The sequence below is a fragment of the Anas platyrhynchos genome, chromosome 3, assembly GCF_047663525.1.
Source record: "Anas platyrhynchos isolate ZD024472 breed Pekin duck chromosome 3, IASCAAS_PekinDuck_T2T, whole genome shotgun sequence".
In the NCBI taxonomy this organism is placed as follows: domain Eukaryota; kingdom Metazoa; phylum Chordata; class Aves; order Anseriformes; family Anatidae; genus Anas; species Anas platyrhynchos.
The window spans coordinates 67463874-67487857 of NC_092589.1; the positions used below are offsets into that span (position 1 = coordinate 67463874).

Below are 23984 nucleotides of genomic sequence, written 5' to 3' on the forward strand. Positions count from 1 at the left end.
ATGCAGCCCTTGCCAAATGTACTTCCTGGAATTTCATAATTGTACTCTGATTTCTTTCCTCTCGTACATCTAAACTTTCTTTTCAATTAAAAAGAAAATAATAAAATAATAATAAAAAAGATGAAAAGATGAACTAGGACGGGCTTGTTGGTATCAACATCTACATGTTTTGGGGTATTATGAAATTGAAACAACATGAGGTTAGTTAGAGCCAGTTACATAATTGACTGCTGTATAAAGAAGTAAAGGAAGTGTCTTTTCTCTGCATTGTGTAGGCTTCACCTGTGGAATGCATTACCACAGGAAATAGTCCCAGTGTAATATTATGGCTAAACTTTTTAAAAAGTATGAACATAAGTATTGTCTAACAAAAACATCTGATGTGATAAATATTAAAATAAGAATACTTCAGTACACTGATATTATATTAAAAAAAAAAAAAAAAGTAAAGATTTTACAGCGTGTGACTAGTATAGGTTTGTTTGCTTACTTTTTTTTTTGAGTTTGACAGAGAAGGACTGGCTGGTCTCATAGCGTATACCAAGACTCATAGGACTGTTGAGGGTAAAAGGTCCCTTGGTGACCCTGCTCAGATGGGAGTTACCCAGAGCAGGTTGCCCAGGACTATGTTCAGTTAGGTTTTGAATTCTCTAAGGCTAGAGATTCCACAGTCTCTCTGGGCAACCTACTCCTGTGTTTGACCAACTTCACTGTACAAAATGTGTTCCCTGTGTTTAAATGGAATTTCCTGTGTTTAAGTTTGCACCCATTGCCTCTTCAATATATACATAATATGTCAATACATATATAATATGTCAATATATAACACTGGAAGGGCCTGGCTCTCTCTTCTTCATTCTTTTAAAGTGTTGATTTCATAGGAAAAGTGTAAGAGCTTCCCTGACTATCAGCACTTCGTGTGTTGACAGTTGGGGTGAGCCCACTTTGGTGACTGTGAGGTCTCCCCTGTCCACATCAACTGGCACCCTCTGCTTTCCAGTCCAGTCCAGTCCAGTCCAGTCCAGATCTTCCTCACTTGGTTTTTGGCCATCATCTCCAACCTCTGTCATTCCTAGTTTAAAGTTCTCATCAGGTTGGCCAGTTCATTAGTAAAGTTCATTAGCAAAGTTCAAAGATCATTCCCAGCTTGGTTGGATGGATCCTATCTCTTCCTAGCAGTCATCAGTCCTCAAACAAAGTCACATAGTCATAGAAACTGACTCTTTTTGGGGGAGTATATTTTTGTCTGTTTGTTTTGTTTTGTTTTTCAAAAGTAGAAATTCCCTTTGTAAGAATACAAAATATACCATATCTTCTTCTATTTGAAGGATACAAACTCTGACATATAGGGAGAAAACATACCATGCCATATGAAAGGAACTGTACTGTCATTCTACCTGTTCATAGCTCCTGGCAGGCAAGAACCATACGATACAGAACAGGCAGAAGTTACAGAACCACAACTACTTATGAGTGCAGGAGAGCATCTTCTTCTTCCTTCTGATTCCTGATATTTCAAAACCAGTTTCTCTATTTCCTGTAAAAACTTATTATAGTAACCTTTTCATCATAATAAATTTATGATTCTACTAGACAACATATTTTTGTGATATTTTTTCCCCCATATTCACACAGGTTTTTATGTTAATCAGTCAGATTAACTAGTCATTACACAATTCTGGAAATATTGCTTCTCTATCTTCAAATCCTAATCATCTACACAGCTTTTTTTCCCACAAATGTCTAGTTATTCTAGATGGATTCACTGCAGGTGCACAGCACAGTGCCCATTCTTTTGGTTGTTAATTCTGATAGCTTTTTGGATAGGTAGAAACTAACACAAATTATATGGGCAGTACTAGAAAAACTTATATCCCTTCTTCCTCCTCTCCCTTCTGTTGGTCCTTGTTAAATCCTCCCACCATACTTTGAGTTCTCAGTTCCACATCTCACAACGTTGTTAGTCCCTCTTACATTCCTTTGCCATTATTCAGTAACACAGATTCCTACTTTCATCTTCCTTTACTTCAGGGCTTTCCCCTGGACATTTTCCCTATGGACAAAATTATAAAAAGACACTGTGACAGAAAGAGCAGTCCACCAAATTCCTTTCTTGGAATTTCACATTCCCTCATCATTTGGGTGACATTCCACTGAATTTATTAAGTCCAATATTCTCTAGAGCTGAAGACCTTTAGATTTCAGGGAAAGGGCTACTCTGTTGTTTTTAAGCATTGTGGATGGCTGTCTCCACTTGATCTGCCCTTTGTACTATAACACACATCCCCAATATATGTCCTCACTGTATGTGCTCTCCAGGATCTGTAGGAGTGTCTTTTGAATGGGTTTCTAAAACCATCATGCCTGTGAGTTCTTTGGGCCATCAGCTAAACTTCCATGTTGAAATTATGGGAAAGGCAATGTTTTTTACATAATTTTATGCGATCCCAGTCTTTTTCCTTAAACAATCCCAGCTGGAAACTGTGACTCTGAGATCTCATGATCAGTGGAGGACACAGAGGAAAGGCAAACCTGAAAGGAAGCTATAGCTGAAGACATTATCATATTCAAACAGAATTAATGTGAAGCATGGATGAATCCATACAAAGTAATTTCAGTGACATTCCTATGAAATAGGCTTTACAGAGCTGTCTTAGTCTAAATTGACTGTACCTTCTTTATTTCTTGATAAGCAGCAGAAAGCACTTCAGTTTTAAAATCACTTTAATGTGTTTGATTCTTAGCAAATATAGTCTACCAAAAAGTTTTTCTATTGCACATTTCAATCCCTGAACATTAGGAGACTCTTTGTTACAAATGATTGGTTCATTTGAACACAAAGCTGTACAAACATCTGACAATGACCTTACAAATCCCTCTTTGTTAGTAAGCCTTTGCTGTTGTTTCTAGCATGTATTTTCTGAAAGTTGTCATTTCTTGCTTCCTACTTTGTCCTGTAAACTCAAAGTGCAGAGTGGCAACTGGTATGGCTTCTCCTGTTTAGAGCCCTGGTGCTAATAGTAAAAATTATGTGCAGAAAGTAGAAATTTATTTATTTATTTATTTATTTATTTATTTATTTTTCTGTTATGAAGATTTTCACTTTCTGCATGTAAGAAGTATAAAGATCAGGTGTTATTTATAATGTGGCATTCTTCCAAAGGCAGCTGTGGGAAAGCAATGTGTTCTCTGTTAACCCTCAAGCTGCTTGCTTGGGATCTTACTTTTTCCTTACTTGTGAAAATATTTAATGTAGAAACAAGGGTAAATTTACCACTAGCAACAATGAACTTGAATTCTCTAAGACTGTGAAATCATGGAGTGATTTTTGAACAATTGTTGAGCCTTGTCAGGCAGTAACTGTGTGTGTTCTTAACCACTCTTCCTGGGTCTTTTTTTCACAAAGCAATGTCCTGCCTTAAACAAGGCTTTGCATGAGCCAAATGCTTTGTAAATGGTTAAATACCACAAAGCAATAAAATAATTTAATACAATTGTTTTGAAAAAGAGTCTAGAAAGCATACTGATGTAAAACCAAGCTGGAGTAACCCAGTAAGAATTATGTTAATATAAATACAAAATTACTTTTAAAATCCATTCCCAGGCCAGAGGAATACTTAATGAACAGCTGATTTATCCAGTGATGGAGCAGCCTGGTCAAGATTTACATATGGGAATGCACTGTTAGGAAACACTTTGACTTGATTTATCTATCTAGCACTCTGAGGGAAGGCAGATCTAGACCTAGTCCAGAAGATCAAGAACATATTCACTCAACAGGAACATAAAACCAGAGATGATCTCTTGGGATCAGTTTAAGTCCTTAAACAGAGATGTTGTTGGCCATCTCAGACATCTAAAACATCCTTCTTGGTCTCCACCTGCCATCCTGGATGGTTTCCTGCAAGTCATATTGACTTGTATGCTAATCTCATGAGGATGTGTCAGATAGACTAGCGTGTCTACAATGTCAGTTAAGGCCTCAATTGCTCTCCTAATGGCATAATATCAAGCTGAAGCTGCTGGCAGATAGAATTCAGTTCCCAAATTGCCTAAGACCCTTTTTAAAACTACCTAGATCTCCTGACCAGGTCCTAGAAGCTATTCTGTGGTCCTGGTTGTTTGTTTAAGAGAAGTGAATGTAAACTTAAGCTATTCCTGCCAAATTTGTTTTAATTTTTAGCTCAGAAAATTGATTTTTTGTTTGTTTGTTTGTTTTTAGTCTCAAAAGAAAAAAAAATACATTCAGGTCATTTAGCTTCTGACTGCTAGTTCAAACAACTCTTTTGTGTACCTGATGTTTTCATTCTTCTCAACTCCAGCATAAATATAAACAAAAATATGACATTTTCAGGCCTTATTTTGTCAGGCTAAGTAAAAGTAATCTAGATTCTTCATATGTGAACTCTTCAACTTTCAGGGCATCCCAGGAGCTTTTTCTGAATCATGTTTGATCATGCTTTCTTGAGCATGGCTTTACCACAGCTGTGCAGTTTTACCAGCTCCTCATAATAAAGTTAACAAACTCCTAATTCACTCTAGAGATTCATTAGCCTTTTCAACATCTTAAAACAGTGGTTAGAGCCAAGTTCTCTTTTGTCCTTTCTAGAACTGTAGGTAAAAATGGTGCACATCACTGACAGAGTCAGAGCTGGATTAGTTCTTTACAAAGACTGCAGAAGTAGTATGGAACACAAGTTCTATGAGTAGTGGTTGAAGAAAATGGGGTTGTTAAGTCTGGAGAAGACCTTATTGCTCTCTATAACTACCTGAAACAAAGTGGTTGGGAGCCGGGGGTCAGCCTCTTGTTGCAGATAACTAGTGATAGGACTAGAAGGAATGACCTCAAGTTCTGCCAGGGGAACTTAGGTTGGAAATTAGGAGACGTTTCGTCTCAGAAAGAATAGTCAGGCATCGGAACGGGTTGCCCAGGGAGGTGGTGGAGTCACTTTCCCTGGGGTTGTTTAAGGAGAGGTTGGACTTGTTGCTTAGGGACATGATTTAATGGGTGACATTTGGTGGTAGGAGGGTGGTTGGATCACATGATCTTGGAGGTTTTTTCCAACCTTAATGATTCTATGATTCTACATGGAGAAATAAGAAATGAGTACTCAGAAATAATTTCCTAATTCATTTTATGCAAATTACATGTGTTAAATGAAACTGTTGCTCTGCCGTCTACTCAGAGGATGTCTATGAAGGCCACACATGCTAGAAAACTCCTTATCCTCATCTGTTTCAAAGAGTAAAAGACAAAGGTCCAAAGACCTTCCAGACATCAGCCTGAAATATGTTTTTTTTTTTTTTTTATGAAGAATGAAAAAAGTTAGGGCAGGAAGTACATGGTTTCTTGATTATCTTATGCCATCTTTAACTATGAGCATTCCCTTCAGTTTGCAATGCCTTTGGGTCACCTACCTGAATGGAAAGACAGCAGTGACAGCATTTGTATATTTACACTCAGACATGTTTCAGGAACAATGTATACTCAATGGTAGTACATAATGCCCAGTATTAGTCCTGTAGTGGACTACAGATCTGGACTTTTCTATGAAATTTTGACAAAAAATTGGCTCCTGTTTGTGCTGAACTTGAAGTGTCTTTTTGGCTTGGAAATAAATGTTGTATATTCAGAGGTAGCTTTCTGGCTTTGAAGAGAAGCCTTAGCTACTTTTTGTGATTGTTAAGCTTGTGCTTGTAAACAAACATTGATGTGCTGTCAGGCAGATACTCTGAGCTGCTGAAATGCAGATGTCACTTATCATACAGCATGCTCATAGCTATTCCATTACCTACCCACCAGATTTATGGTCATTGCTTTCTGACATATGAGCTTTTTAGTAGATAAAACCACTATGAATTGTCCTGTTCTATAATCCTGCTAAAACACAAACAGAGAGATTTTATTGACCTTGAAATGTACAGAAGATTAAAAAATCTGGCTGTGAACATAAAACTGATAAAGTATCATAAAATGTCATCTTATACCATAAAAAGTGTGTCAGAGAGTAAATAAAAGCCTTTTTAAAATTGTGTACTTAGTCACCCACAAGAGTTTCATGAACTTGTAATTTTTATGTCTATGTGTTTTGATGGATTTGGTAGGATAAGAGAATAAATGTAACCAAAATGTAGATGGAGAGATAAACAGATGAATGTATTCCCTATTTATTTATTTATTTATTTGTTTGTTTGTTTGTTTGTTTGTTTTTCAAGTGGATGCTGTGTTGTTTATCATTAGTCATGTTTGCTTGTTTTATACATGTACTACGTCCTTGCTCATGGGGAAGTCAGTCCTACAAAAGTCACCCCAGTTGACTTCGATAGTTTTGAATGGAGACTTGCATTGGTGAAGTTTATCCAGTCTAAGAAGGATGCTTTGATATTCAAAACTTTGCTGCCAAAAGCATAAAAGTTCTTTCAGCTTCATGCCATCTTGCTCCTGGGAAAAACACAACATAAAGTTTATGTTTCCTGATAAGGCTTAACTTCATTTGACGTAATAGAGGTATTTCTGAGAATTCTCTTCTGATTTATGAGCAGATTCTGCTTACTTGCAACTATTCCTTTTTTGTTTGTTTATCATTCTCTAGTCTCATTAGTAAGTATACCATTTTCATCATCTGTAAACCTTGTTACTGAGTTAGTATCATTGCTAACTGAATGTAATAACACAAGTTCCTGAAGAAAGGTATGTTAGAATTTGCTAAATGTTAGGAATCAGTCCTTTAGTAGTACTAGACTCTTTATGAGACTTGTAAATTTTGGTGACTAAGGGAGTATATTTAGACAGCATGTGATACATAGAGATGCAATTTCTGTGGTCTGAACTGCCTTCCCAGGTTGCCTTCTGTTTCTAACCCATAGATGTCAAAATTCAAGCTGCAGCCTGCATATTGTCAAACTTAACATTTTTTTTTTTTTTTGGCCTATCTTACCTATGAAGAATTTTCAGATGCTGTTTTTTTTTTTTTTTTTTTTTTTTTTTTTTTTAATTTAAATTGCTTTCCTAGACCACATAACTACAAAGTGTACATAAATAAAATCTTTAAAAACGTAATAGTCTTCATCAACCTGAAATAGTGATTTGATAAACTCAGCTCCATATCACCTTAAAATAATGTTGTAATTGTCACAGTTAGCTTTTTTTTTTTTTTTTTTTTTTTTTTTTTTTTTTTTTTAGCAGTGGATATTAACAAGAGTATAGAAAGAAAATTTCAGAATACAGAATACAGTAGTACAGTAGTTTGGAAATTGGAAATGCTCTAGGGAAGTAAAAAGCATAGAGAAAAAAGGGAAGAAAGACAACAAAAAGAGCAGAATTACGGGTGAGAGAAGAGGGAGACAAAAGCACTCCCCAGGCAAACTGCTTGTACTCAAGCACACATTGTCCACCATTGGTAGGTGATGACTTTGAAAATCTGCTATTGCACAAATTGTAAATAGTTGCTACCTACATCATGCAAAGTCTGCCTTTGTTCCATCTAATCGTCTGTTACGTATGTGGGACATCTACTGTAAGCCAAGGTAAACCTTTAGGTTGGAATTGACATTTCAGCTCACTGAATCCATTCCTTCACCCATGTGGTCAGCAACATGAAAGGATGTATATAGTCTGGTTATAAGCATACAACTTCTCTCTTTGACATTCCTTGAATAATCTGAAAATCTTCATCTGCTCTGAATCCAGCCTATAAGGAATTTACCTTCATTTCCACAGAGTACAAGCTAGCTTGCATCACACATTTTCACTTGTCCAAATAAACATAAATCACTTCCCACATGATCAGAATAAGCAGCCATAACATACCTGACTGTTGTAGTTTTACTGAAAGACTGCAATATCATCATGCAACTATGAGGAATGGGCATAATTTTGGGGATATTTTGTAGCTTTCCCATCATTTACATTTCCCTATGATATAGTTCTAGCAGGCACATACTGTACACTCTTGATGCACTGAAGGAGTCAGCAGAAATGATCGTTTCATAAAGGTAAGAAGAAGTTAATATCCAAAGAAATTTTAAGAAATATTATTAGCAGTATACAGGCTAGCCATGCAGCAGAGTTCACTGAAGAGAAGGCAACCTATATCAGTCCCGATTAAACTGACAACAAGATATTCGATACAAATAACTGCTAGGCTAAATTATGCAATTGCCAGGTCTCATCTCGAGTTTTACTTCTGTCTTCTTTAAAGAGTCTGGAATGACATTTAGTCATGAGGCAGTAATTAGAAATACTTCTCCCATTCTGAATTAATATTTTAACAATAAAAAGAAATAGCCAGCCTAATTTTATTTCTTTCGCCCTTTCACTGAAAAATCAGAGAGCAAAGAAAGACAAATTAAGAAAAAGTGAAGAAAAAGAATCCTGTATTTGAATCATTTTCACCTATCATACAAAACTGATTTTTTCTTTCTTTTTTTTTTTTTTTCCAAGAATCTTTTTACCTGCCTCCAAATGGGAATTTTCTCTTCTTCTCAATTTGCAATTGAAATAATATTTTTTAAAGTCAACCAATGCAGTTGCTGAAGCTATCACATCCTAAAGCTGAATACACAAACAAATTCAGTCTAACGAAACAAAACTAACCAGCCACCACCAACAATAACTACAAAAAACTATCAGCATCATTAAATGATAGCATCAAGACTAAGAAACATTTAGTGTATATAGGCTGAAATGTTCAGTATACATGAAAGGGTACATAAATGAAGAATAACAATTTCAGTGTCAGATAGAATGTTCCCAGGTCACTATATATAAAAATATAAATACACCTGTGTTAATGACATTATCAAAAATAACATTGTATGCTATTGTTCTTCATTTCTACAATTATTTTTCTGGCATATTTTTCAGCTTATCAGGACTCAGCTGGTGCTGAATATGATATAATGAATCTGCATTTTCTTCTTTGTGAAGATCCTCCTTTTATTATACAAAATACTCTCAAAATACAGGAAGTGCCCATGTAAACTTGTAACACTGGGTTCATGCTTGGAAAACTAATATTTTTCTGGGCTTTAGAAAGGGTAAAGCAAGCTGGCATTTATGTGAGAGCACCACAATTTGAATCTGCATTCTGTAAGTCATATTATTTTTTTTTTTTTAAGAATAATTACTAAATAAGGAAATATTAGGCATTTCCTCCATTTATTGGACTTTTTCTTTTCCTTATTTTTTAATTCTTTGCTTTATTCTTTTTAGATTAATCATCTCAGTTTCTGCACAGCTAGAGATATATCATGCCAGCACCATATTGGTTTTCAGGCTTCTGAGGGGACTCCAGACATAATTCTCAGGCATTTATGCAAAGGTGCATTTGTAATTTTGGAAAGCTTTTGAAGGTTCAGCCTCTAGGCTTAATATCCCCTTAGGAAATGGAAATTCTTCTCCCATATGGAAATAGTTTCATCTTGTTTGCCTTCTCCTTTACTGCACTGGCTTAATCTACTTAGCTACAGAAAACTGTCAAGTCCAGTTATGAATCTTAGTGTTTACATATGCTTTTTGCCAAAGTTTAGTAGAAGACAAACCACAAGGTGGGCCACTAATATTTGCTAAGAGGTGTTAAAACTTATCATCCAGCCTGGGGCATATCCGATCCCATGCACACATCAAATCCAAGTATCTTTTGCAAAATACTGAATTATCACTACTCTCATCACCTACCAACTTCTCCATTGACACAGCTAGAAACAAAATACTTGCTATCCTCTATTTTCTAATCTCTTACTCTACCATAAGGTTTCAGGTTTCTGTCTGAATTCTACTCAGCTGTCAGGGGTAACACAGAGTGTGGCAGGAGATATAGCACTGTGTTATACAGGGCCATGCCATGTACCCAGAAAGGAGATACTGAAAAAATAATATGAAATTATGGAAGAGACATTACTACATTTAGAAATCAAATTTTGTTTCTCATTTGAAGGATATGTTTGGGCAGGTTTTAAGGTCTTTGTAGAATTGGCTAGTTTGATGCATATCAGGGAAGAAATATTGTTTAAAGTGGATGAGGATACAGTGAAGATTAGGCTATCAGGAAGATTTGGCTATCACAAAGAGAAAAGGATGCCAATAGCAGACATAGAAATGGAAGAAGAAAAGGAAAAAAAAGAGATACTAAAATTATCTTGACACATCAGAAATGTTGGGAGAGAGTAATTAAAGATGAAAGGAAAATGAAGTCAAAACTATACAGTGGTAAAGACAGCAGTGATATCTTGATGCAGTAGATGTCAGTGAGGCTTTTGCTCTTGCATTGTCAGGATACAAGTTTACCTCTTCTGTCAGAGATGAGGAAAATCTGAACTATGGGCTGAGAGAAAGCCAATGATAAGATTTAAATGGGAGCTGATAAAGACTGGAGCAAGATACAAGAGGGTGAGGCTTACTAAGTGTCCTCTGAATTACATCAGACTTGTTGACAGTGACTGGCTTCTTATGGAGCTGCTAAAAGAAATGCTGCTTTGTGCACAAGACAAAGGAAATTAGGGATGTGGAGTGATTTTAGAAAACACAAATGATTTTCAAGCAATGGGGATGTTGTAGAAGCAATGAAACAAAAGCCACAGGAGGCTGCAGAAGAGGATGAAAAAAAAAATAAAAAAAAGATAAGAGCCAGAGTGAACTCAGGCGGCAAGGAGGAATACATGGCCATGGATGAGTACAAAGCAGGAAGAAACACTGGGGAGAGAAAAAGGGAGAGGATGTAAAAATGTCACCAAAACTGTAAGCTGACCAGGACTAGGGAAGGATGCTGGTATTCATTGCCAGGAAATAGAGGGAGACCATTTGGGAAAGAGTTTGGTTTTCACTACACCATATTTCAAATAGAGTTAGGAGAGTCAGGAGGATGTAAACAGAGAAATATGCAAGTTAGTCTGAAGGGATAACCACACAGATAGATACTGAAAAACATGTGGTAAGTGGATTTGGGTAAAGGATGAAAGTGAAGTGGAAGAAAGGAAAAAGACAAGACTTTGCAAATGGTATCTCTACGCTGAGGAATACTGAGGTGTTCTAGTCCATTTAGTAGAAGCAGGTCAAAGCCTGCTGGAATGTGTGAAACCTACCAACAGAAGATGAATTACCTTGTGCTGGATACCATGCTGTCACAGCTGGATCATTATTAATACAAGATGTAGCTAGTTCATCTTTGTGATACACTGTTTTTTCTCCAACAATAAACTGATGCAAATACAATGTGGATGGAAGGGAGAGAGAAAGGCATTTCGATAGAGAATGTATCAAATAAATTAAAAGTGGAAGACCTAAAAGTTAGATTATATGACTGAAGGCTAATCATATTATGCAAAGACCCAAAGAACACCAGAGAAATAATGATGGGTGAAGGAACCCGCCTAATCTATTCAGTTCCAACAGGATGCCCTGACTTGGCCATTCCCAGGGCTATTGAAAAAAGATCAGACAGTGGCTCCCTGGGGGAAAACCACTGTGAGGAGCCAAGGAAAAGAACACCATGTATGCTAATGGAGATCACTGCGTCCAGGGGCACAGGACTTATTGTAGGGTGTAGGGGACAAAGGATCACAGGATTTGGTAAAACTTGCAATTGGACCTTTTAATGGAACTGTGGGAAGATGCAGGACTTATTAGGATATGTTTTGAGGAAGAACCAAAGGAAAAGGGAGGGACTGGGGTGGATCCAGAAAGAGTACACATCTATCCCATTTTGTTACTTAAATACTCTTTCCAACTGTATCCTGGGTGAGCATGCTTTCTGTTTTGTTTCTGTTCATCTGTTGCACTACTGCTAGCAAATATCAAGCTGGGCTGGGTAGTGGATTGGATGAGAAGTCTGAGCACCAGAACCTGAAGAGACTGGGGGGACATTGGAGGGGCATGGAGGTCTGGGGGACATGGAGTTCTGGGGCTCAGCAGCTGAAGACACTGCAAGTCACAGGCCAGCTACTGCCCTCCCACATTGCATCTGTGCTTGCTTAACTACTAGCGAGGAGCAACCCACCAGCAGATTTTGGGTTTGAGTGGCTAGAGAGGAGGAGTGTGCTGGAGCAATCCATACTGCTCATGATTATGGGAATTTTGGGAATTTTGTGCGTGCTGGGAAGGACACTCTGCCTATGCTGGGCCGCATGCTTGTGTATGTGCGTGTGTGTGTGCATGTGCACCTATTGCACATACAGGCTCAGCCACTTTCCTCCCTCCACTAAGGATGTGGGTCTGCAGAGACCTGCATCCCTGGGGTTGCATCCCCGATGAGGGCTGTGTCCTGTAGCCCACCAGATTCAGCTACTTCTAGTTTATGCATAGGTATGTATTTATTTATATAAACATATATATATTTACATGTGCAGTTATTTTTATATATTTTCTTTATCTGAATAAATGCTTGTTTGAATCCTGAATATTATTTTGAAATTTTTATTTTTCAATTTACAAATGGAGTCTTGATGCCATTCCTGGACACTGTAGTTGGAAATATATAACTTTTTATAGACAAGGAGATGTTAACAGAGGACTGTTTTATTTTTCCTGGCACATTTCCAAACATCAGTGATTTAGAGTCAGTGCCTGAATAGAGGTTGTTGGGATGCAATAAAGTTCTGAACTTCTTTTCATTTTAATAAAATGATGTTTTCAACATCTGGAACAATTCTACATTCTCAGTCACAGTTTTATAATACAAAGCATTTGAGGATCATAAAATTTCCCTTTAACACTTTGATTAATTGATGGCTGTCTTGAATCTGCTTGCATCAAAGTGAGTATAAATGGATTTAAGTGTTAAGAAAGTCACTGGCTTAGTTTAAAAGTTGTGCTCCTTTAGCTGTATTTCCCCATGAAATTCTTATACTAAAAAAGAATTCTTGTACTTATATATCGCTTTGTGTGGTATTGGAGAAAGAAGTTTGAAGCATTTTTTATATGTCAGGGATTGGAATGGCTTAATACTTGCATGGTTGTAGCTCCAAAGATGTGTCAATGGAAGCTAATAGCGCACCCTGCCAATTTACTAGAAGTGGCTGAATTAAATCCTGTCAAAATTAATGGAGTTTTATCTTATGTAAATTTTAATAGGTTTTGGATGAACCACACTCTTTTATATTTGATATAAACAAAACCAAAATTTCTCCTTGAATTTTTAAAAATCTCCTTGAAAGATTGTGTAGAATACTCTTGAATCTAACAGTGATGAAAGTTGAAGGACATATTAAGAATATAGCATTGCTCTCTGACAAACCATCCCTGAATATCACATAGCTCTTAGAGCAAGACAACAGATGAGTGTCCATAGTGATAAAATTCCTAGTTTGTACATCCTATGTTACATATACCCAGATGTTTAAGTAAAGATTTCCATCACTCTTGCTTAATCTTTTTAAGTAAAAATGTAGTAATGATAGCTAGAGCAAAAGTAGGCTAGTATATTAGAAATGCCTGAATTTAGCTGCTTACAATGTCACCATATTCATGTAAGCAGGATTTTTCCAATATGTCTGCTCTTCATTTCAGGCTAAATTTCTTTGGAAACTTAAGATTTTTTTTAATTTTATTTTTTTTAGGTCAATTCTGTGAAGAAGATTAAGAGAGCAGAGTGCATAGTTTTAAAAGTGTTAAAAATAATTTCTAACACTTCTAGGAGGAGCTGCTGAGTGGTTCTGCAGAAGAAACTGAATTTTGTAAAACTTTTCATTTCTCAGCTCAGAATTCTCTTATTAATTGTTAATACATCTGCACATCAAAGGGCTTATAACAGGGAAATCCTTGAACATATCAGGAAGTATCAACCAGATATTTTCTAGAGGATATAATGAAGCAAATGACCCCAAATACTTCTGGAAAACTTATAAACAAGTAGAGAAAAGTTCTGTGTCAACATGAACATGAACAGGCCATCACATTTTTAATGGGAGAAATAGTGACTTTGCTGTTCAAGAAGTTTAATATCTTGGTATTAAACTTAGGAAGATTCAAGCCAAGTTTTAAATATATATATATTGGGGGGGGGGGGGGGGGAGAAGGGGAAGAGTGGCCATGTTAGAGAAAATGTCAGCTATTGCAGTAATATTTGCTAATATTTACAAAAATAAAAATAAAAAATTAAATTTCTTCACAAACATTATAAATAAGTCTTAGTAAAAATGTGTTTTTGTATTTTATGTCGCATATCACATCAATTTATCCTGAAGGAGAATGACACGTCAATGTACATCTTGATGGTGGAATTCATGTAAAATCTATATTTGCCATAAGCAAATCTGGCAGTGAGAAGTCTTGTGGAATATTGGCTGATCTTCATCTACTCTGTAGGTGTACATGTAGCTTATACTGTCATGAACATGAACATGCTGTCATGAACATGAGCAGGTAGGTAAAGCTGAAAGGCACACAGCATCCTCTAGTCACTACCCATATGGCAGTAGAGCAATGGGAGCCTGATGCTTGTTGTGTGGTTAAGGAAGCTTTCAGTGGATCTGGACTGGAAACACAGCTGATTGCTTTGGGCAAGTTCAGTTTTCAGTTGGCATGGAAAATACAGCAAGACTGATTGGAAAGGGTATGTTTATATCCCAAAGAATAGTTGAAAAAAAAATGTTTCCTCATTTAACATCTTTTCCTCAATTTCACATTCCATAATTTTCTGGAATGTCGGTACTAGTAAAATTCATGCAGGCACATAATTTTTGGGGCCAGGAACCGATCCAGATAATAACTAACCTGTCAGAAGACCAGTCAGTTAGTCCTCTGATCCAGTTCATCAGACAGCCACTGAAAAGTAGGATCAGCACAAGAAAAGTAGCAGGACTGAGACCACCTCCTTTTGGCATCAGCCCCCACTTATGTCAGTTTAGAGTGATCACAGACCTATAACCAGAGTGAGCCAAGTGTTTTATTTCACCCAGTCTGTCAATGACAGAATGACAGATTAATGCAACCAGTTATAGTAACTTCTGTGCTCAAGCCTCTTACACTATTTGTTGTTGCTCTGAAAGATCCAACTTAAGTATTTGAATGTAGTAACATACAAATTCTATTCTGTTTTTCACAGTGGTAAACAAAAGTTTGAGAAACTAACACACATGCATTTTAAAAGTAAAGGAATACATATATTAGCTTTAAGTTAAGCTCCTGATATTGATTTTTAAGACCATGTAATGGTTGCTTCACGATTGAAATAGACATTACCGTTAAGAAAATGGGGAGCCCTGGAGACAGAAGACACAGCAGGAAGAATTTTTCGTTTTTTGTTTTGTTTTTCAAAGCTGATCAGGGTTGTGTTTGATCTGCTGGGTTGCTGGTAATGCTGTTGATGCATGAGAATGAAAAAAATCAGACATGAATATCAGGGTCCAGACTGTGCTTGCAAAATTAGAAAAGTTAGAAAAAAAAACGTGCTTTTGCTTGTGTACAAAATACATTTGTTCTGGAAATCATTGGGAGACAGTAAGCGTGGGGAACTTGCAGTGCCATGTTTTGACTGTTTATAAAACTTTGGAGTCATCAGGATGGCATTTCTCTTTAAATGTTTGGACCTAATGTGGCAGCTTTTGAATGCCACATCCAATCACTTCCAGGGGATATTCTAAATGTCAGTGGGCAGAACCCTAGGGGTTTGGGTGGAAATCAGAAAGCTGCAGGATGAAAAGGAGGGTGACACACAGAGCCCCTGGCATCTGGTTAGTAAACTGAGCAACTTTAATTGTCTATAAATCAAAGACCCACTCTCAGAAAACTATTAACACATACCAGTGAAACAATGCCCTTGCTTTAGCTATTCTCTTTGGTTTTTCCAATATACTGTCGAAGAGAAAGACAAATCAGGCAAAATACAATTGTGAATGGTAGATGGTCTACTGGAGGGCTGGGAAGTGGGAACATGCAAGAACTCTAAGTGGGGTGTAGGTCCTGAGAGGGTCCAAGGAGAGAGGAGCAAATGAGAGGGTTTGATATGGAGTGGCAGGGGAGTGGGGAGCTGGGGAGCATAAGTACTCAGGAAAGCAGGACTCAGGTGTTTAACACTGTGTTCTTGGTATAAACATAGCTGCACACTGGGAAATGGAGACAATCCTTGGCCTGGCAAAAGGAATGCACAGGCTTAGGTTAATTTAGTGCCACGGTGTAATATCAGATACACTAAGCAATGGAAAGAATGCCTAAAAATGAGTGAATACTGGTGAAACAAATCTTGGGGGAATAAGAACAATAAGATGGAAATGTGCCAATAATACCACTGGATGGTAGTAAGAGAACTATTACAACATCAGGAACTTCATCATACAAGAAGAGATTACTAATTCTCTGTGTTTCATACTGCCCAATTATTTGACTGTTAAAGGTCTGAACTGAAATCCATTTGGTATTTGATATTAGAGCGCATTGGATCAAGACTTCAATTCAATTAAGAAATTGATCTAGTATGTTGCTTCCTATTTATATTAAAGAAGGTAAGAAGAGATATATATCAGTTTTCAGTAACAGAATTGTCTCTGCTTTAACATATAATCACTGTTTTACTTCATGGCATTTCTGTTCTGGAAAACTTATTAGTACCAGAAGAACTAAACTATAGAGAAAAAGAGAACCACAAGAAAACATCCAGAGTATATAAATGCCACTTCCAATAATATAGAACTAAACAATTTCCTTTAAAAATCCCAGTTTGTCAAACACTGAAATGAATTATGTCCTATTGCATTAAGAGCTAAAAGCAGCAATTGGCACACTCCATCCTCAACTTCCACATTCATTCAGATGTAAATCTGAATTGAAGTGATAGCAACAGAATTTTGCATGCAAGCAATTTGGGAAGAAGCATTCACAATTTCTCACGCAATCTGGATGGATGTGTTCTCATGCAATTCATGCTGGATGGACAGAAAGTCACTGAAGACGTGTGCCAGGGTTCCTAGCACTTCCAGCCGGTATTGGAATTACATCAGAAATTCTGTTTTTTATTTTAAAATAAAGAATAAGCTTCAAGTCCTCTGGTCTGAAAAGAATATCTTGAGTACCTGGTCTTGGTGCAATCAGTACCTAATTGCAAGGAAAACATTTCCTTTTCAGCACTGGAGCACTAACTTCAAGATCCACAGTTTGAGGGGCAGAAGGGAAGTCACATTTGCAAACTCTGGTCCCAGGTGAAGTTGTTTTACATAAGGAAATCAGCAGCAAGACAAATGGCAGTGACCCTTTCACCCTCCCCTAGAGGGGAAAATGGCAGAAAGTCCAAGACAACATACTTGTCGGGGATGTGATGGTGGTGCAGTCCCTTCAGACCTAAGGAATCTTGGAGCAGACAGATTGGACAACATCTAAGGGCAATGGGGTAGTATTCATTTTCTTAATCCACCTTCCAAAACAAATTAGTCTGATGACATCTTCTGTGGAGAAACCTTGACCAGAACTATGATAAGTTCTTGGTAGAAGAAAGACTGGTTTTAAAGAAGAGAAAGCTCAGATAATTGCCTCTAGCTCTCTGGGATGAATGGGAAGCTCTGGTACCAGGCAAAGTCTGACCATCATGCATGGAATCCCTTAATTGTCTTCAATATTTGACCATGCAGTTCCTTTGATGAAAGTATATACTATTTTGTTAGAGATCTCATTTCATAACAGACCTAATTTCACTGCTTGTTCTGCTCTATTCCATACTGTATTTCAGGTGGACTCTTGGATGAGTAGCCAACTGGATGACTGTCTTCATTAGTGCATGAAATATCTGTGACATATTTTGCTTGTTCCCTCTATGGATCCTTGCTGAGTATGCAGGGTGCTGAAGATAGACTTGTGTTCTTCAGTGCAGTTTCATTTTTCAGCTTATTTAAGTCAACGTGAAAGAACTATGCCATATAGCTGGATTGGAAGAGCATGTTGCTTTTGAGGTGTTCAGCCACTGAGAGAGCTGTTCAGCCCAGTTTCCAGGAGTGTTCTGTGTCTCACCTAGACAGGTTTTCATTTTGTACAATTAACTACTTTTATCAAAAAGCAGAACTGTTAACCAAATTCATATTGTGTTATTTTGTTCAACAAAAGTTATATGGATTACAAATTGGAGACTTCTTATTGCTATAAAATAATAGCATTGAAATGGCTTTGAAAATGCAAAAAGAACAGCATTATGCTAGGACTGAAAAATAAACTACAAGTCTATCCTAGTACTATTGTCCTCATGAAGAGAAGCACAAAATTTAAGCAGGCATTTTAGACAGAGAAAAGCATTGGATTGAAACAATTAATGGAGCAATAATATGAAATGACTCTGCACTCACTTCTTTCCAGAGATGTGGAGGTCAAAGTTTCATTGATACTGGTGACAGTCCAAATCTAAATTAGGTAATGGCCAAAAGGGTTTCAGAAAAATCAGAATAGTCTAAAGTCAGTATCACGCAATAGTTAAGCATGACATGATATAAAATGTGTTATAAATATGCTGGTATTTTATATTCTGCTTGGACTCTGGAAAGAGGTGACCTCTGGGAAGATGCATTGTTGCATCTCTTCTCATGGGATAACTAGTATAATAGCTAACAGCTATTAATGCATTTTGGCATATGTGATGTGTAGATACATTACTTACTTGTAAAAAGCCTTTTTCTTGAAGTTTCTCTAGGTGTTGACATTACAAAATTCAGCCAAAAGGTAATGAACTATTAGTCTTTCTAAAATACCAAGACAAATTAATACCGTAAGTAATAAGTAGCAAATAAGTAAGCAGGCAGAAGGTCTGTTGATTCTAAATAAATCATTAGAAACATTGCACTGCTCATCTAGAGATATATTAAATTGTCCCAAGAACATTTTTTATATTTGTTTCTTGTTCTAAGCAAAAATAGGAAATGAAAGCATCCCTGATGGAAATGTACTTGACCACACAGACCAGCCCAAATAATGCTTTTCTTATTTCCTTGTTTTTTAAATAAACACTCCTCAACCAAAAGTTTATCTTTCTCTGCCTGGAATTCTATTGTATTAGTCATTCAGCTGCACACAAAAGCAGTGAACATTCAGTGTGCGTGTTGCACTGCAAGGAGACATACGGCATTTATTATAAATGAATTCCAAATAATTAGTGTAAGAGATCATGAAACGTACATAGGAAAAAAGATTGCCTGAGTTGTATTGCAAACAGGAGGGGGTCCAGGACATTAACAGACAATCTGCACTACTGCTTTTCCCTGAGGGGTCTTGTACAGGTGGTTCATATTTCTGAAGTAGAAACGTATGCTGTATGAAATGGAAAAGCTCTCTTAAATTTTTTCCACTACATCATTTCAATTTTGATTCTTCTTGCCTCTGTTGTGCTTTAGAGGTAGGCAATTGGTTTATTAGTGCTATCATTACTTCATTTTGGAAAACCGCTGCCTTTTATATCTGTCACTTCCACCTTAAAGAACCATCATTTCCTAGCTGGCCCATATCTAAACGCAGAAACTGGAAAAAGTAAAGATAATGATAACTGGTGCATGAGTTAATGGGAGAAGAAAAAAGAATCAAAATTTGCATGTACTAGGACCTAAGCTGTCTTGATGAGCTGGCATATATCAGAAGATATGGCACTACAGAGAAAACTTTAGAAAATGATCTCTTTGAGACTTTGTGACATAACATTATCAGAGCTTTTTGCATGATAAAAATCTCTTTTTTATTTTTTTATATATATAATATATATTATATATATTATATATATATAATATATATATATAATATATATATATATATATATAATATATATATATATATATAATATAATATATATATATATATTATATATTATATTATATATATTTCCTGGTGTATATATAGATATATATATATATATATATATATACCAGGAATCATGTATGTCACGTATACAAATAGATTTATGTATGAAGCCCATTATATGAGTTGTCTTTGGGAGACATACCTTACCTGATATGTTGAGGCATAGTTAGACTTACTCACTGATGCAGCAAAAAAAAACAAAAAAACAAAAAACAAACAAACAAAAAATATATATATTATATATATATATTATTATTATTATTATTTTATTATTATTATTATTATTTTTTTCCTAAAGGATTTGTACTATTTATGCTCTATATAAAGTTAAGTTTATCCTGAACTGTGTTATCAAGTAAAGGCCTCAGGAAAGAGCTACTTACAGGACAAATGAAAAAGAAACCCAAATATCCTTTGAAGTATTCTGTTTGAAGAATGGTATCTTACAAAAATACTTTTTGCTGGACAGAAAGCTGTTCCAAATTTCTGGCAAAGCCCAAGCCTCTTTACTGTTGTAAAGCTTATTCTCTCTATGAAAAACACCATTTTGCAGATTATTACTGTACAGTTGCTGATTGTTGAAGTCAGACTGGGTCACGCTAACATTGTTGTTTGTCCCATGTAGTGCTGATAAAGAAAGAAATAAAGGTGAAATGTTTATGAAAGTGTGTTTTCAAATTGGCCAGAAAATGAATTTAGCACACAAAAAGTTGATAAAATGTATTGGACCACAAAAAGGCAAAGTAAAGTAATGAAGCATTAATGGACCATCCTTAAAACTTTCCAGATCTCAAGATTATTTCTAATTATTTCTAATCTCCAGATTAGAAACAAACCTACCACAATTAACTGACCAGCAAAATGTGAGCAATGAGATAGGTTAAAAAAACACATTTGATGGTGCCATACTCAGGAAAACACTGGAGAGCAGCAACTTGAAGCTTAATGTCTTTTGTTCAAAACTCACTAAGACCCATTTGAAAATGCACAGATATTTTTCTTCAAAAAATGAACATTCTACATGGTCTTTCAGGACAAGAAGAGACTTCTTCAAATCTTTAATCTAGAAGGGTCCCAGTTATGTTCATATGCTCATAAACCACAAGGTCAAAGTTTTTGTCTGGATTTTTATCCTGGGCCTCATTCAAAGCCAATAAACTCAATGCAAAACCTCTTGGTGACTTCATAGGCTTTGAATCAAGGTCCAGGAAGCTACTGAGTGGAGCGTATAACAGACTTTCTATCCTGAAAGAATGATCTCATTTATGAACAAAAACTCTTTCTGAGAAATCTCACATATTTTCAGTGAGTGTTAAAAGGCTTTGGTAGGTATGTGGTTAGTAGGTGACTAATTAGTACCATGTGTCAAAATTGAGATTTCTCTAACAAAAATCTTGTAGATATCTTAATATCTCTATTTACTATTTCCTATTAGATAGTAGACATTCCTCTACCAAAATAACAACACATAATTTGTCTCTGTACTGTGCAGGGAGTCTAGGGCAACCAGGAAACATGTATGTCATATATACAAATAGATTTATGTATGAAGCCCATTATACGAGTTGTCTTTGGAAGGCATACCTTACCTGATATGTTGAGGCATAGTTAGACTTACTCACTGATGCAGAAAGTACAATGGATTGAAAACAAAAGCAAAAGAGTATAGTAAGATAACTCCAAACCACAAGCAGAGCAGAGGACACCATTCCAACAGCACTATGATTTACTGCAAAGTGCTGCTTTTGATAGCCTTGATATTCTTTTTGTCTGGATGCAAAAGAAATAAATCATGGTTAAAACTTCCTAAAGATGAATACAGTCAAGATTTCATTTTAGATGGCAGTTACGTCAGAATTGGTGTTCTGAAATTCTGGAGACTCTGAAGTTGTTGTTTTGATATCCTATTTAATCATATAAAATACATTGTGAAGAGCCAAATGAGACAACTTCTGAAGATAAAGCCTCAAATTTGTGGTGTAATATGTCTTCCTTCATGCCAGTATTCACAATTCATGAGGGGAATCAGCACTATTTATTTTTTTTTTTCATGAGAAAATAATAAGAAACATGAAAAGAGAAAATACTCCAAACAAAGTAGAAACTTGTTAAGCCAAAATAAGAAACCTTATCTGAGCATTTTTTCTGAATGTAGTTACTTTTAGAACTTAAGGTATGAAAAGTCTATTATGTAGTCAAATATTCAATGTTTCAGGGTCCAATACAATTCTATCCCAAAGTCAGACTAAGAAGCCAAATACTTTGTATTTGACCAAAGTAAAATGTCTGACAAAATCTATCTAAGAGAAATAGTTGAGACTGGCTGTTGGTTATTTATTTCAATGAGTTGTTCTTAGCTGACACAAGTAGATAAAACATATACAGGGACACATAGTTTAAAGTTTATTTATCCCTATCAACAATCAAGCTCACAGAGAGAACAACCATGAACACTACTTACCTATACTGCTGAGATCTGCTTTATGTTATAAACACTTTTGAGAAAATAAGACAAAACAAGAGACAGGTCCTGAAATACATAAAGGAATTCTGTGTGTTTCTGCTCATATCTTCCAGAATATTGTATAAGGCATAATCCACAGGAGAGTACAGATGTTGAAGACCAGTGTGTTGGGAATTTTATCTACTTCAGATTTGTAAAAGCTCAAGATGTTCTACTTAAAAAAAAATAAATATATTCCCAATTAATAGCTAACACAGATGTCAGTGGTTAGATATGTACCACAGTTGCATCTTTTAGAGATGTTTTCTGCTTGGGAGATAATGGTGCACACATTTAGAGATTCTCTGCTGGAATAAAGCCTTTTCTCAATGGTCCTACTAAAGTCCATTTCTATTTTTAAAGCTTCTGAAACTATGCTCTTATTGTAGTTCCAAGATGCAGTCGTCTAGGTAATTGATGCTCTGGTGATGTGATATACTCCCCTGAGCTGTAGCAATTCCATTTGATTCACTTTAGCTGAGACAATAAAGAGTTTTAAATTAAATCAATAAAGGTCATTTTATTTAGACAAGGATGATTCTTCACAGAGACTGTCCCTTCAGCACAGAAAAATAAAGAATTATTGTTCACAAGGCAATAATTTTTCCCTTTGTTTCAAGTTAAGTGATCAAAAAATAGCCTTTTCTCCTCCACCAGACAATATTGGTTAACTGAAGGTGAGTTCAAGCACTTAGAGAGGTTTGTTAAAAAAACAGTGCATTGCTTTTCATCAATTGTGTGGACAAGATGAGTGTTCTTTCATCCTTAAACACAGTTATGACTTGACTGAGCAATATGGTATACACAGCAAAAGAGCCTCTGAGGGGAGACACAAATATGCCATAAGCTATTATTAAAATAATAATAATTAAAAAATCTATGGCAGATGTGGCGATATGTTTTGGCTTGTTGTTTGAGATTGCTCTTAGAAGTTGACAGTGAGGCACCCTCCAGAGCTGCCTTCATGCTGTGAGAAGGGTGGGAAGAGAAAGGAAGAGAGAAGCAAGCTGTGGGAGTGCAGAAATTTACTTTTGAGTACATGAAGGAGCAGTATTTCTGAATATCAGCACTTACACATCAGGATTACAGTTCCACATTGTATTAATGGGGAAATTTTGGATGGAAGTACTCATATTGTCATGTGTTCTCCTCAGGGCAAGAATGTTTTCGCTCTTGTATTTTGACAGCCAAAACAGATTTGCTGCAAAAGAACAATTTGTAGACTTTTCCATTTTTAATCGAGCAAGAGCCAAAAATGAAGTCTATATCATTTCCTTGTGTCTTCAGAAATATTATATTTGGGGGGTTGGTGTAGCCATGGATTCCCACATAAACTTCAAATTCAACATCAAGTTAGTAAGATTTTGCCACTAATATTCCCACAGGTTGGTAGACTTCTTGCAAAAGAACAAGAAACTAGAAAAGAACAAAAGACAAAACAAGTATGCTCGGAACTGCTTACACTGCATGGAGACACTGCTCTTAGTTGGACTTGTCTGACTTATGAAGGGCCTGGGTAGCCTGGGTACTCTGATAACAGGTCCATGTTCATTGGTTTTTAGATTCATGCAACCTCAGTTTTCTTGGTAATTTATAGCTATTTCAATATATTGCATCACTGCATAATTAGGTTCTAATTCTGATCTGATAATCAGCTCAAGGTAAATACAAATGGGCAAAAAAAAAAAAAAAAAGATTTTTGTGTCTGCGATAGCATGATCAAGA

The 23984-nt window shown here is 36.1% G+C and overlaps 1 long non-coding RNA gene across 3 annotated transcripts; it reads right to left on the reverse strand.

The window, feature by feature from the left end:
• Nucleotides 1-15031: 15031 nt before the first annotated feature.
• LOC119716644 (uncharacterized) lies at nucleotides 15032-23895 on the reverse strand. Of its 3 annotated transcripts, none has more exons than XR_011808392.1 (4): nucleotides 22218-23895; nucleotides 20140-21526; nucleotides 18570-18651; nucleotides 15032-17932 (listed from the first exon to the last, which is right to left on the reverse strand). It is a non-coding gene; the product is annotated as an uncharacterized lncRNA (long non-coding RNA). The 3 variants fall into 3 exon arrangements; XR_005265002.2 differs by having other exon boundaries at nucleotides 20140-20383; nucleotides 21346-23895; XR_005265001.2 differs by having other exon boundaries at nucleotides 20140-23895.
• Between the last annotated feature and the right edge of the window lie 89 nt (nucleotides 23896-23984).